The sequence below is a fragment of the Podarcis raffonei genome, chromosome 3 (genome assembly GCF_027172205.1).
Source record: "Podarcis raffonei isolate rPodRaf1 chromosome 3, rPodRaf1.pri, whole genome shotgun sequence".
Lineage (NCBI taxonomy): Eukaryota > Metazoa > Chordata > Lepidosauria > Squamata > Lacertidae > Podarcis > Podarcis raffonei.
The window spans coordinates 112,827,534-112,843,632 of record NC_070604.1 but is presented as its reverse complement, the minus strand read 5'-3'; the positions used below and the strand labels follow the sequence as shown (position 1 = coordinate 112,843,632).

The 16,099-nt window shown below is 43.7% G+C and overlaps 1 protein-coding gene across 3 annotated transcripts in view; it reads right to left on the bottom strand.

Annotated features, from left to right (window-relative positions):
• The window catches only part of EML6 (EMAP like 6), a 169,371-nt gene that overhangs the window by 119,112 nt on the left and 34,160 nt on the right, over window positions 1–16,099 (bottom strand). The gene's annotated exons all lie outside the window — the stretch shown is intronic.

Below are 16,099 nucleotides of genomic sequence, written 5' to 3'. Positions count from 1 at the left end.
AGGTACCGCTCCGGCGGGAAGGTAAATGGCATTTCCGTGAGCTGCTCTGGTTCACCAGAAGCGGCTTAGTCATGCTGGCCACATGACCAGGAAGCTGTACGCCTTGGCCAATAAAGCGAGATGAGCGCCACAACCCCAGAGTCGGTCACGACTGGACCTAATGGTCAGGGGTCCTTTTACCATTTCCTTACCCCTATAACTACACCCTGCCCTTACCAAATCACATAGCAAGGCAAACTCAACATGTAATTCCAACAGGTGAGAATAACAGTTCTTCTACCATTCTTATTATTATCCAGTGATTTTTTCCCCCCTGGGGGTACGCATACCCCTAAACATTTTGTGAATCTGAGTTTGGCCTCATTGAGGGGCAGTATTTCAATGAGTAGGAAAATGAGAATACCCCTAAACATTTTTTTTAATAGAAAAAAGCACTGTTCTTATCCAAAGTGACTGACAAACAAATAAACACCCACACCCCACACATAGATACAATAAAACTGGGGGTGGGGTGGGATTCATTAAGAACATCCCACCCACTCCTAAAAGGCCACAGATATTTGAAGGCCAAAAGCTGTACATTAACTGCCCAAACTATTATTTATTTAAAGTATTTTTATGCCACTCTTCACCAAAAATGCTCCCAGAGTAGCTTATATAAGTTGAGTTACAAGTAAGGCAGTTCCTGTCCTCATATTTACAATCTAAAAGATGCAGCACAAGAAGAAAAATGGGAGGGGAGGGAAGAGGAAAACCAGCAAACACAGGCACTGTTTCTTAAAGTTACAAAGTTCTTATAACAACCAGCTTGAATGGAAATAGTTCAGTGAAAGTAGGAGGCAAATGGCAGGTGGGCTCTCAGCTGAGAGAGTGGGGTGACCCCATTTCTCCCTCTGTTGCAGCCATATAGATTAAGATTTGTGAAAAGTATTTTTTTTAATAGTATCCACTGAAATAACAGTAACTCCTCAAACTGAAAAAACTGAAAGTCCACGAAATAACAAGTTTGCAAAAACAGATCATTAAAAATATTGCCTTGATGCACCGAATACTTGAGAAATAACTCGCAAGGCAACAATTTGGCTAACATGCTTTCACTTTTACTAATGTAATGAAGCAGAGTGACTGGCACCATGACTTTTTACCTTCTAAAAAGCATCGCTTATATATTTTGTATCCAAGCCAGTATCTGGCATGCTCGTTCTTAATTTGGAATAATTAAAGATGCCAGTCACGCCTTTCAGAAGAGCCTGATTGAATACTATATAGGAGCCATTAGCGAATCCATCTGGCTGAGGGTCTTTGCCAGATGGCAAAACTTGCACCACCTCCGCAATTTCTGTCGCAGTACTCTGTGCATTGCCCAGAATCTCCTATCTTGCTAAAACTCTGCTTCACTGAGAATACACAGTTTTGTTTCTGCTGCTATTTCTGTCGTTCTAACGTATTTTCAAGCTTTACAGCAAAGTCTGGGACGGGGGAGGGAAGACCCAGAACCACCTTTAAATTCAAATAAAATTTGATAAGCTACAAACTTATATCCTATCTTCTCCAAGAGCCGATTCAGTTCAGATGATGCTATAAACTTTCCCTGTTTATGTTCCGTTTAGTTCCTTGTTTTCGTAGGGCTGTTCCAAACAACCTGATTATTGAGCATTCGTCCTTTTGTTTCCGCAACGTTTGCATGGAGGTCGAGCATTCGTTTCTGTTTGCAGTGAGGTTGTAAAAAATTGCATCGAGCGATGGTCAACCCAGTTCCCAAGGCATTTCCCTATCATTTTCCTAACCACAAAAAAGTCTGAGGGTTTTTTGTGACGACGGCAGCGCCGCCAAAGAGGCAGAAACGCATCTTGCTCTTGCATTTGAGAGTTGAAGTCTCACTGCACAACTGAGTCCTTGCTTACTTTTTCACATCTCTAGTTGGCGTTTGGTAGTTTGCTTGCGATGCTTATGCATTTTTGAACTTGTCCAAACTATGTCCAGAACAACACATTGTTAGAATATGTATTTAGAAAGCCAGTGTAGTGTAGCAGTTAGCTGCTGAGTAAGGACTGGAGTTCAGCCATGAAGCTCTTTGGATGAGCCTGAAACAGTCGCACAGTTGTGAGGATAAAAAAAAAGGGTAAGGGGTTTTTGTAAACCACTCCTAAACAACTTGGGAGAGTGGGTAGAATTTTAAAAAATAATAACAAAGATTTTTTGATTCAGTTATTTAATATGCCACTTAATATTTGGTATTTCTTACTGGTGTACATAAGGACATTAAAGACACACACAGAGAGAATAAGAGCAATTAAAATTCACCCTAGAAATGGATAGATTTTCATCTTGAACTCATTTAATTATATTCATAGAATATGGAAACACAGAATTTTTAACTTTTAATTGTACATGACTTTTGAGCTGTTTGTGCCATAAATAGAGTCATGTTAAAATGTTTCTGTTGCTTTCTGTGCTTATTAAATATGTTCCCCTGCCTATCGCTCGCCAGCTCTTGCTTGCTATTCCTAGGGTCGATATATCTCGAAGAGCAAAAAGGACGACAGCTTGAGCTGCTGCCAGCCCGAGTCAGGGAAAGAGGCATACAGGTGTGGGCCTGCCACCACCATGCCTATGTGCCTCTTTCCCCAGCTCGGGCTGGCAGCATCTGCAGCATGCAGAGCAGCCCCAGCCCAACCCCCCCCACCAAACCCCCAGACATTTCCTTTAAATTGTAAAAATCTACCCAAATGGGCATGTTGGCCATCAAAAAGAGGATATGTCCTAGTTATCCTGGACATATGGTAACCCTAGCTATTCCTCTCTATTTGCAAAGGGTTTCAAGTGTGGACCAACCAAGCAAGCCAAGCCCTGTTCACATAACAACAAATGGAGCTTCGCCAAATGAAGGGAACCTTGCAATCTACGCCATCTGATGTCCATGTGAGAGAGGCTCCTAGGCATCACTTTGCCACACAGCAAAAAGCTATCCAGGCCTCCTGTTCTTCTGCCACATCTTCCTGCTTCCATCTCTCATTTAACCCCCTCATTTATTGAGGGAGGAAACCAACAATTGCAAACCACTTCCTGATAGATGGTTCCAACAAAAGTTTAATCAGATGCTAGGGTGAGTATATATATACCCCTAAGATAACTTTGGAAAATCCTGGGATTAAAAAAAAGCAAGGCAAAAGCACCATCCAGGAATGGCTGCTTACATATTTATAAGTGTTACAGCAATATAGTAATGTTGTAAATGCATGCTTTTTTTTCTATGCAAAAGACCTTCCCTGTTTCTAGGCTTCAGTGAAAACCACTATTTATCTTCATAGAAACCCCCAAAAAATTATTTGTAAAGCTCTGTCGAAGCTGAAAGGCTACATGTTAGGTTCTCTACAATATTTTATACAGCAGACTTGCTTAATGCAAGAGAATAAAGTATTCACATGCAAAAGGCACCACTTAGGAAGAAAACTGCTGGGATGCCATTTATTTTCCCCTTGCTTTATGTTTGCAACAAAGAGCTCCAAGTGGAAGCATACAGTTACCCTTAACGCAAACTATATTTCATTCAATAACTACACAGAATAGTAATGACTTCCTCCTAGGAGAGCATAGATCTCTTAAACGTGCATTTTCAATTGCAGAAATGACAACGGAGACCTAGCATGCATGATTTCTTATTTAACGTGTCATTTTTTAGATTTATTACGATCCACTTAAATGGTTCCTCAAATACCCAACAGGGAACGTCCATTAAAGGGACTATTCAATCAAACTGTCAAAATTATGATCACCGTGTTCAACTTTGAGATGTCAGCTAATGGAATGACTGCTATTCAAGGAAGATATGCTGGATCAATTTTCTTCCTCTTAAGATTCTTACCCATCAAGCTACCACAGGTTGGTTCCATAACATTTTTGGAGTTACACGCAAATCATTGCTTACCGATTCACACTCTGATCCCACCTAACAAAAGCAAACAGTGATGATTCTGATGTGACGGTGAGACCTTTGGAGCATCCATGTGCTCTCGGCCCACTCAAAATCCATCAGGAAAGGAGTCCTGGGTACTTTCCGAACTATGCATTGCCCCCCTTTCTTTCCCCCCACTTTCTATCCCCCCAAAACCTCACAATGCCTATGACAGCAGCATCTCACACTGAATGTAACTGACCCATAGAAAGGACTATATGAATTGAAAACATGGATGTTTTCTGTACCTCCATCATCTATGAAAATCTTTCAATGAAAATATTTATATCTACATCTCAGATATTTCTACTGCATTCTAACCCTGCACCATAAAAATGTAGTGTTTTCTTTGATTACTATATGTAACTTTGTGTTGTGGGAAATGCTACGTGTGACATTCTCACATGCCTTATGCTGCCATATACTGGACATGCCAGCAACCACCGCAGAGAATATACAGTGGTACCTCAGGTTAAGTACTTAATTCGTTCCGGAGGTCTGTTCTTAACCTGAAACTGTTCTTAACCTGAAGCACCACTTTAGCTAATGGGGCCTCCCACTGCCGCCGCGCCGCCGGAGCACGATTTCTGTTCTCATCCTGAAGCAAAGTTCTTAACCCAAGGTACTATTTCTGGGTTAGCGGAGTCTGTAACCTGAAGCGTATGTAACCTGAGGTACCACTGTATTTGCAGGATTCCTGCCTCTCGGAAAAGCACTCCCGCTGCCAAGGACCCGCAACTGGAGGCTGCAATTGGTGGAAGACGACTGCCCCCGCCCATTGCACGCAAACAAGGCAAGACCACTGTCCGGATCTCCCTTTCTCGATAGACACTAAATGGATTTTCACCTGCCACCTACCTTCCCCAGAATGGGCTTGCATGCCTTGTTATACACCTGCTTCCTACTTTTGCTTGCTAAAACCTCTGCAAGCGTGCACCGGTGATTTCCATGGGAATGATATATGCTGCTTCACTGTCTTGATTTGGAATCAAACATTCCCTGATAAAAAAAGATTGTCCTTGTCAGTTTAATATACATGTCCTCTATTTGAGGACTTTGTATTAAAAGGATTTTTGGAACTGAGAGATGGAACGGGGAGCCAGAACCGCTGCTGATTTATTGGTGAGGAGCTGGTGCTCGGAACTGCAGCTTTAAGACCTTGCGCTTCTGCTTCCTTTTTCCTCCTCCCCATTCATTTCCCCTTAATGTCCTTTTAGACTGTAAGCCTGGGGGGAGGGACAGTCTTAATACTGATTTTTTTTGTAAGCTGCTCTGAGAGCCTTTTGGGCTAAAGGGGAGGGGAGTTATAAATGCCGTAAACGGCTGCTGTCTTCTAAATGCTCTGAAATGCATTTGCACCTCAGGAATTCAGCTCTTCATACATAACCATGCACATGTCCACCTTTTCTAATCCGCTTTGCTGGCCAAGTACTGCACTGGAATGGCTGGAAAGACCAGGCTGGTGGCATTTGCGGGTGGCAGTAGTTGGACCTGAAGCTGCTGAATGGGTAAAGTAATGCGCATGCCCACCACAGAATTAAACATATAGGGTGGTATTCAACCAAGAGCAAACCCACTGAAATTAAGGAACATTTGGGATAGTATCCAAGTCCATCTCAGGCCAGGCCACTGAAATTAGTGCACCTAAGCTACGGATGTTTATTGATTTCAGCAGGACTAATCTGAGTGTGACCTACTGCCCTGAATATTTTTCTCGGTGCCATCGCCAAATGCTTGCTCTTTCTAGGTAGCACAGTTTGCATTGCTCTCTCCTTCGCTTATGAGAAGAGCACGCATACAATTGTCCATTAAAACAGGAGTGGGGAACCAACAGAGGCTATTCCATGCGGGTGGTAAAAGGTTAAGGTAAAGGACCCCTGGACAGTTAAGTCCAGTTAAAGGTGAATATGGGGTGTGGCTCTCATCTCGCTTTCAGGCCGAGGGAGCCGGTGTTTGTCCATAGACAGCTTTCTGGGTCATGTGGCCAGCATGACTAAACCGCTACTGGTGCAATGGGACACCATGACAGAAGCCAGAGTGCACGGAAACACCGTTTACTTTCCTGCTGCAGTGGTACCTATTTATCTACTTGCACTGGTATGCTTTTGAACTGCTAGGTTGGCAGGAGCTGGGACAGAGCAATGGGAGCTCACCCTGTCACTTGGATTTGAACTGCTGAGCTTCCTATCAGCAAGCCCAAGAGGCTCAGTGGTTTAGACCACAGCACCACCTGCATCCCTGTTACGGTGAGTGGGGCTGCCAGCTCCCACCTGCCTGCCTTCCTACAAACAGCCCAAGGGATGTCACTGCCTGCCAGGTTCCTCTTCCTTAGTTCCAGTATTGCCCTTGCAGAACTCAAAAGAGAAGAGGATGGGAGCTGCCTAGCTTTGCTCAGTGTCTCCATTTAGTGCTGGTCTCCCTGCCTTTCCACCCAATGGGCACCAGAGCCACCAATGTGGGGAGCCCATATTTTCTAGGGGTGGGCAATAATGAGCATTGTTTCTTTTAAATATTTTCAGAAACTGAAAGTATAAAAATAGTAATACTTGGGGTTTTCCCAGTAGTGATGTATGGAAGTGAGAGCTGGACCATAAAGAAGGCTGATTGCCGAAGAATTGATGCTTTTGCATTATGGTGCTGGAGGAGACTTTTGAGAGTCCCATGGACTGCAAGAAGATCAAATCTACCCATTCTGAAGGAAATCAGCCCTGAGTGGTCACTGGAAGGACAGATCCTGAAGCTGAGGCTCCAGTACTTTGGCCACCTCATGAGAAGAGAAGACTCCCTGGAGAAGACCCTGATGTGGGGAAAGATTGAGGGCACAAGGAGAAGGGGACGACAGAGGACGAGATGGTTGGACAGTGTTCTCGAAGCTACCAACAGGAGTCTGACCAAACTGCAGGAGTCGGTGGAAGACAGGAGTGCCTGTCACAACTAAACGACTAAACAATAACAAAGCAACAAGAATACTTGGGGGAGGGAGGAGGGGACAATGGTTCTGGTCTTGCCCAGATAGCATCAATCTGCCTCACAGTGATGAAATTACTGTGTTGTATAATTATTATTTTTGCTGTACATATAAATCCCATTTTAGAAGCACCAGATTCAATATGGAAGACTGGGCTGCATGTTCATTATAAAAGCCAGTGTAGATCTTTATTCTAATTTCCCCAACTTATTTGACCTGCCACCTTTAGTTAATGCTTGAGGTATCAAAGGTGCCGTTGTAATTAATACATGATTTTTTCATTTTTAAGGTGCATGTATAATAAAGTTTCCCCCACAGCTATCTACATTAGATTGCCCCCCTCACCACATATAATCTGTCCCTTCCCTTTGTGTTTAAAAAGCTGCCTTGGCAACTTGTTGGAAAGATGCTATAAAAATAGAGTAAACAACTTCACAGATTGTGAGCCTGCAGACAGAAAGTATTTTCAGTTTCACCTTGATTTATAGGAGCACAATAAAGACCCATAGCATTTCTTTCCCCATTACTGAGCCCTTTTCAAGTATGTGTCCACTTCTGTAATTCACCCCTAAACCACCTCCTTTTGGTTTCCCAATAAAAAGAATAAATGAGTCTAGCCTGAAACAATAACGAATATTCAGAAGTTCTATCAGAATCATAGCAATATTAATAAAAACTAATTTGAAAAAAAAACCAACAGATTTTGGATACAATGAGCTGCTTATTTTGTTTCTTTGCTATCAGAGAGATCGTTTTTGGAGCTGTAAAAAAGATAAAAGAGAAAGCCTGCAGAGCATCTGGTTCCTGACATTTGAAAGGGAAACATATCAGCCTGCTTTTCCCAAAGATAAATTTTTAGCTCTTGGAGCAAATCATATTTCCTATGCTCAGTGCAAGTTATTCTAGGCATGCATGCTCAGAAGAAAGTCTCCGGGTTGCAAGTCAAATCTAAGGTCTTCCTTTCATGGGGGTGGTAGGACTGCATTTGGGCTTTACCAATTCAGATTGCAGGTGGGGGCTTGCCCCAGCTCATGACTCAATCTTCCTCCGCACAAAAGAATCATTTCCACATTAAAAAATAAAATGCATGTCAGCCTGCAAGCTTGTTTGTGACAAGGGGCTTAATTGTGTTGTGTATGTGTGCATGCATTTTATATACAGCTTCATTTTTCAGCAGGAATTTCTAAGTGTTTTACATAGTCCTAACAAAAATGTATCAATATATAAGAAATGCAATACAAGTTCCACTTTCAGAACCAAACAAGACTATAGATACTAATAATAATGGCTTGCAGGCAATGCTAGTCCTACTCAGAACAGACCCATCAAAAGTTATATGACATAACCAAATTCAGTTCATTAATTTCAGTGAGTGTACTCTGACTCAAACTTAGCTGGATGTAATCCAATAACTCAACATTTCACACAACATAATTCAACATTGATTAATGGGAGGAATTCAAGATGTACTCTTTTGATCGTTGTGTCAGCACAAACATGTAAGAATCATTATTAGGCCTGCATGTACTACTGAACACAATGTAGGAACTGGCAACTTATTCATCTGGTGCACCAATTCTGGATTTCACAGAACTGTTGGTGAGTCAGAAGTGTGCGACTCAAACTGCGGTCCAGAGTTTCACAGCGCTTATTTGCGGGTGTGTATAGAACTGCAGCCTCCTCACATACTAAGAAGGCTGGAGGCAGACTATGGTAGGTTTTGTGTCCTCCTCCCACAAAAAAACGCTGAAGTTGGGTTTGAAAAAGGGATTGCTGTTCACGGGGTGTGTGCTCATCCTACGCTCACAGCTGTTAGTAATGTCTCCCAAACTCTGCAAAGTCTCTTTAATCAGAGACAACACGGACACAAAAGAAATATGTCCCTATATTATGGGAAGCCTTCTCTCTCTCAAACAGCTTTCAACTCTTCAAAACTATAGCCAGGCAGGGTCCTAGAGCCCTACCTCCTCCTACCCAAAGCTGGGAAGGTGCTAACAAGGCTTTGTCAAGGAGGTGGGAGGACTCTAGGACCATGTCAGAGCCCTTGTCTTACCTCCCCAAAGCCTAGGTCTCACTTACCCAGCTTTGGGAAGGATGGGACAGAACATCAGATGTTGCTGAGGGCCACAAAAAAGGCACTGAGGGCTGCATTGGACTACCCAGGGTTAGGGGGTGGCCCCTGGTGACAGGGAATCAGTCTGTGTTTTCTGGCATGAGCATTGGAGCTTGGAGGGTGATGGTCCATTTTCAGAGAGAGAGGGGAGCAGAGACAGAGAAGAAACAGGACCTTGGGAGTTTTGAGTAGGGAGACTGGCAGAAGAAGCACTGTGGGGTTCAGAGTCTTTCTCTGAGTAACTGATGATAGGTAGTGCAACTGCTGCTGTGTAGAGAAGAAGAAGAGTTTGGATTTGATATCCCGCCTTTCACTCCCTTTAAGGAGTCTCAAAGCGGCTAACATTCTCCTTTCCCTTCCTCCCCCACAACAAACACTCTGTGAGGTGAGTGGGGCTGAGAGACTTCAGAGAAGTGTGACTGGCCCTAGGTCACCCAGCAGCTGCATGTGGAGGAGTGGAGACGCGAACCCGGTTCCCCAGATTAGGAGTCTACCGCTCTTAACCACTACACCACACTGGCTCTCACCAGTGTGTAGCAGGGCCACTTTGCTCCCCACCCAACATACACTGCTACTTGTTGTTGTTGTTGTTTAGTCGTGTCCGACTCTTCGTGACCCCATGGACCAGAGCACGCCAGGCACTTCTGTCTTCCACTGCCTCCCGCAGTTTGGTCAAACACACTACTACTACCTTTGTAAATAAAGCATATATTACAAAGACACCTTATGTTTCCAGTACAGTGGTACCTCGGGTTAAGAACTTACCATATTTTTCGCTCTATAAAACGCACCAGACCACAAGACGCACCTAGTTTTTGGAGGAGGAAAACAAGAAAAAAAATATTCTGAATCTCAGAAGCCAGAACAGCAAGAGGGATCGCTGCGCAGTGAAAGCAGCAACCGCTCTTGCTGTTCTGGCTTCAGTGATAGCTGCACAACCTGCATTCACTCCATAAGATGCACACACATTTCCCCTTACTTTTTAGGAGGGAAAAAGTGAGTCTTATAGAGCAAAAAATACGGTAATTCGTTCCGGAGGTCCGTATTTGCTATTTACATGGCAGGCAAGAAAAATGAGGGAGTCGGCTTTTGCTGCAGCCCAGATGAAAATAATACGAGTGACAAAGGCGAAGCAATGATAAATTAAATTAATTTACATTTATATGGTTCTTTGAGATAAGCATATTGATTTTGGGATGCCATGAATTATGCAACATATGATAGACTAGAGGAAGGGAAAGGAAAGGGAAGATGCTTGCCACTTTGTTTTTAAGCCAAGTCCTATTACTACATAGATGCAAACATCTGAGGGATGCAAATCTCTTCAAGCAAAAGGTTTTTTCTTGCCACCCACAATAATAAAAGGCAATGCTGAGCCTTCCCCCCACCCCATTTGCTGAAACTAAAAAAAAAGCATTAACAAGTTAACAACGGCTCCACTTCACTATTAGCTATATGACACAGCCAAATAAAAATCTAAAATATTCACTAGAATTAGGGCAAATTCTGCCAGCTAAGGAGCCACCGGATTTGGCAGAAACTGCTTTGCACCACTAGAATGCCAGATGTGCCAGTTATCATAACAGATACACCAGCAGTGCAGCTGTTCTGCCAGCAAATACTCTTGTGTGTGCATGTATATGGTATGGGCTTGTTTTGTTCTTGTTCTTATTATGCATTTTATGTTTTCATTTTGTATTTTTATGCAGTGACCCGCCCTGAGACCTTTTGATGAAGGGCAGTATACAGATTTAGCTTTTCTGCTGGCATTTATTTTATTTATTAAAACAAGGCAGGGACTTCAGTGGCTGCAGGGGGGTTGAGGTCAATTCAGCGAGCCAGCCATCATTTTATCTGTATGCCACCTTTCCAAAGTTAAAACCATGCTCAAGGCGACTTACAACATATTTTAAAAAGCAACTACAAACGAAACAAAAGTAGTCATTGACAACAAACCAAACATCAAAAAGTACACAACCAAACTGAAGAATTTCCATATAATGACTGGCGTATGAGCACAAGGCACCTGGAGGAAGCCTATACAGTGGTACCTCGAGTTAAGAACTTAATTCGTTCTGGAGGTCTGTTCTTAACCTGAAACTGTTCTTAACCTGAAGCACCACTTTAGCTAATGGGGCCTCCCGCTGCTGCTGTGCCGCGCGATTTCTGTTCTTATCCTGAAGCAAAGTTCTTAACCCGAGGTACTATTTCTGGGTTAGCGGAGTATGTATCCTGAAGTGTATGTAACCTGAGGTACCACTGTATGTTTATTACTTGCATGACTGTAGTCTCTGTTCTCAAACTATCTACATGTAGAAGACAGGACAAGGGATTATGGGCCCAACCCTTTCTCTCCACGCTTTCAGTATCGCCATACTTCCGACATCTAAAAAAGGCTACTGTTCACATGAGCAGGTCTCTCCTTCACGTTCCTGCATCTTTCCTAGCAACCTACCTTTTGTGCCACTGGTTCCTGAAGTGCATAGGATTTTTTCCAGCAAAAAAACTCAACAAAGTTTGTTCAGCTGCTCCGTCTTGGGGAAGATTATTAACAGAACAGCCCCACAGGGATGCAGTGTGAGCACAAACGGGGAGAAAATGACAGCAGCCCGTAAAGGTGACACAGCAGACACAGCAAGGCAGGCCCAAAGGGGGATTTCCAGGGAGAGTAGTCAAATATTTCAAATTAATTAGCCCACCAAGTAGGGTTGCCACCTGCCCTGTATAATACAGGATTGTCCAGTCCTTCAATGTAAAATGTAAAACGTCCTTCAATGTAAAAGTCTTGTGTTGATAGAGTTTTGTGCGCTCTCTCTCTCTCCCTCTCTCTGCTATGTTAGGGATCATCTCCAATGCAAGGGTTTGAAAAGTCATGAATATTTAAGCTTTGGGTAGCCAAGCACAGGCAGATTTCCAAATTCATATGTATGTGTGCATGCATGTGTGTGTGTGAACAAATCCCAGAGGGACCATTCTGCAATAGATTTTAATGGATTGCTTTGAAGTCACTTCAATGCCAGATTTGGGGGGGGGGGATGTCCACCAACAGCCCCACCCCGCCCTATCCTGTATTTTGCCAGAACAAAGGTGGAGACCCTACCACCAAGAGGGGGCAAACCAAGGGGGGGGAAATGCTGCATTGGATTGAACATGGAGCCTTGTGCATGCAAACTATGCGCTCTACCACTGAGCTTTGGCCTTTCCTATGAATAATATGGTTGTTCCAGTTTCATACGCTTAGGTTTAGTTACAGCAGGATTGGAACTTGTTTTGTTGTTGTTGTTGTTGTTTAGTCGTTTAGTCGTGTCCGACTCTTCGTGACCCCATGGACCAGAGCACGCCAGGCACCTCTGTCCTCCACTACCTCCTGCAGTTTGGTCAAACTCATGCTGGTAACCTCGAAAACACTATCCAACCATCTCATCCTCTGTCGCCCCCTTCTCCTTGTGCCCTCCATCTTTCCCAGCATCAGTGTCTTCTCCAGGGAGTCTTCTCTTCTCATGAGGTGGCCAAAGTACTGGAGCCTCAGCTTCACGATCTGTCCTTCCAGTGAGCACTCAGGGCTGATTTCATTAAGAATGGATGCATTTGATCTTCTTGCAGTCCATGGGACTCTCAAGAGTCTTCTCCAGCACCATAATTCAAAAGCATCAATTCTTCGGCGATCAGCCTTCTTTATGGTCCAGCTCTCACTTCCATACATCACTACTGGGAAAACCATGGCTTTAACTATACGGACCTTTGTTGGCAAGGTGACGTCTCTACTTCTCAAGATGCTGTCTAGGCCTGTCATTGCCCTTCTCCCAAGAAGCAGGCGTCTTTTAATTTCGTGGCTGCTGTCACCATCTGCAGTGATCATGGAGCCCAAGAAAGTAAAATCTCTCACTGCCTCCATTTCTTCCCCTTCTATTTGCCAGGAGGTGATGGGACCAGTGGCCATGATCTTCGTGGAACTTGTTTTAAACGGATTTTAAGATTGCGTTGTTAAATTGCTGTAACCCAACCTGAGACCTTGCGGTAAAGGGCAGGTAAGGAAATCTAATAAATGCTAATAAACTAAAATAGTTTTACAGAGCCCTCTCCAACCGAAAGTGCTCTTAACACTGTCTGCACAATCCTCATTACATTCCAAAGCTTTCTGCTTTCTTATTTCCCATTTCACGTACTTCTCTGCTGGAGAAAACGACAATTAACCATGACTGTCGAAAATCTTGACATTATATGCATTGATCCTTGTTTGTGCTCTTGGAGGCTCCTACTGCTGATGTACCTCTCTCTAAAAATGAGCAACATAATCTTCCTCCCTGGACAGCCTCCAGGTGTACAGTTGCCTGGATTTCTTTTTTTATTGGCTTCAGCAAATTTTGGAAGTGCAGCAACAAAAGCATACTGAATTCTGAATTAATGATTTGTTCCCAAATGTGCACATTTGAGCATAACTCAAGCAAATATATATATATAAAACTATAAACCATTCAGCCTTAAAAACTGGTGGCAGTGATGAACTGCTAGTGCATATGCAGTAATTAAATGCCTGCAGCATGATAATGTCAATCAAATCTCACTACAATTTGTTCTGTGCTTGGAAACACAGGGGAGGGTAATTCTCCCCACCCCCTCAGGCTGAGTGAGTAATTAACTGCTTTGGGATTCCCTGGGCCTACTGTACTCTTTGGAAAATTAACACATGAGTGCGCATAGGCCGTATCCAGGCAAGGCAGATGAAGGCAGGGCACAAAGGAAAGAAAATCAACAGCAGCAATGACTAAAAAGGTAAAGATAAAGGACCCCTGGGCAGTTAAGTCCAGTTAAAAGCGACTATGGGGTGCGGCACTCATCTCGCTTTCAGGCCGAGGGAGCCAGTGTTTGTCCACAGACAGCTTTCCAGGTCATGTGGCCAGCATTTCAAAACCGTTTCTGGTGCAACGGAACACCGTGATGGAAACCAGAGCACACAGAAGCACCATTTACCGTCCTGCCACAGTGGTACCTATTTATCTACTTGCACTGGCGTGTTTTCGAACTACTAAGTTGCCAAGAGCTGGGACAGAGCAACAGGAGCTCACTCCACTGTGGGGATTCGAACTGCTGACCTTCTGGTTGGTGAACCCAAGAGGCTCAATGGTTTAGACCACAGCGCCACCCGCGTTCCAAGCAATGGCTATGACCACTACAAAAGGGGCTGCATTGGCTTCTGAGTAAGGAAAAGAGAAAGTTGCAAGAGAAAAGAGGGAAAGGGAAAAGCATGAAGGAAAAAAGAGAAAGGCAATGAAGTTTGGCATAAAACAAAGAATAAGAAAACAGCAGCAGTAATTTGGTGTGGTGTGGGTGGGAGACACAAAACAGCTTCCTCAAATGTCCAATATTCATTTACTTTCTCCATTACATATGGATTCCATCCATTCTCTAAGGGGTTCAGGGCAGTATGTATTGTTTCCTCTCCTCACCCTCAGATTGTGGCCTCACAACTGCCCTGTAAGATACATTAGGCTGGAGTGCGGGGAGAATGTCTGGCCTGCATTTATCTGGCAAGCTATACTAATACAGTATGATTATTTACTAAATTCCCATACCGCCCTTCCACCAAAGATCACAGGGTGGTTTACAAGATGAAAACACAAAAATACACACCCTAATATCAAACAAAAATCAATCTGTCTCTCTCTCTCTCACACACACACACATTTTTAAAGGCCATAGATTGCTTAATTAGCCAAAGGCCTGCGAGAAGAGGAATGTTGTTGCCTGGCACCTAAAGATAGGTAACAAATGTGCCAGGCTAGACTCCTGGGAGAGCATTCCATAAATGGGCAAAAAAGGACCTCAGGATGCAAGTCAGTTCATATGGGGAGAGGTGATTTCTGAGGCAGTCCTTTATGGCTGAAGAAGAACATAAGACATTCCCTGTTGGATCAGGGCCAATGGCTCATCTAGTCTGGCATCCTGTTCTCTTAGCCAACCAAGTACCCTTGGGAAACCCACTTCCCTCCTCTGGCCTCCAGCAAGTGGTATTCAGAAGCATGACGGGGGACGAAAATTTGAACTTCAGCCTACTCCATAGGGATGTAAGAAGGCCTTGCTTTCCATTTTGCCCTGTACTTGTTCCATGTAGCGCTGTTTCTGTTCCACAGCAGTTTGTTGTCCACCAAAAACTACATTATTCATCTCATCCCCTCCCTGCTGTGTAATTATGTAAATCACACAAGTTACATTGTCATTACACTATTCCCCCCATTCATTTCAGTGGAAAGGAAATGGGGGTTGTGGGCTGATCAAGGCTGATTCAGTCCCAGACCTGGTCCTGAACCAAGACTGAATGAATTAAGAGAATATGTTTCCCCAGAAATGCTTTTAGTTGCTTTGCTGTGACACACTCCATCTCCTTAACCCCCCCCCCCAAATGGAGCATTGACAACTACCATCCAGCTGGTAGATCCCATTGGGAGAAAGTTTCAGTGAACTCAGTACTTTTTGAGCAGGCTTGTATAGGATTGCTTTGTAAACATACAGGATGAATAAAGGTCTTGCTATAGTCACATACCCTCCAACACCTTGAAGCCAAAATCCTGGATGCCATCTTCCCGCTTTTTATTCCGAGAGCATGGCAGCCATTCTGGTTACCATGATCTCATGTGATCTTGTGCCACAGTCCCCCCCCCACAAAAAAGTGCTTTGGGGGGAATTGTGCCGCAAAATCACATGAGATCAAGACAAGCAAAATGGCCTCTATTCCCTTGCGATAAAAAACGGGACGTCCCAGTTTTTCAGGGACACTTGCGTTTATGTAGTCATATCTGCAGTTAAGTAATAAATTGTATGCCTGGCTATGCAGTGGAATACCAAAGATGTCCAGCAGTTAAGTGACATTCTGAGAACATGAAAAATATGGGAAGGGTGGGCATGCAACCTCAGATAGCAATACTACAGAGACCTGTACTGCACTCTCCTCGGCCCAGACAATTTTATCTGGTATCGTTGCTATCATTCTCTACCATCAAGGTTTGCCAGATTCTCAAGATGCTTGGAATCTGTGGCAGCTCTTGACGTGTGTGCACTGGTGTAC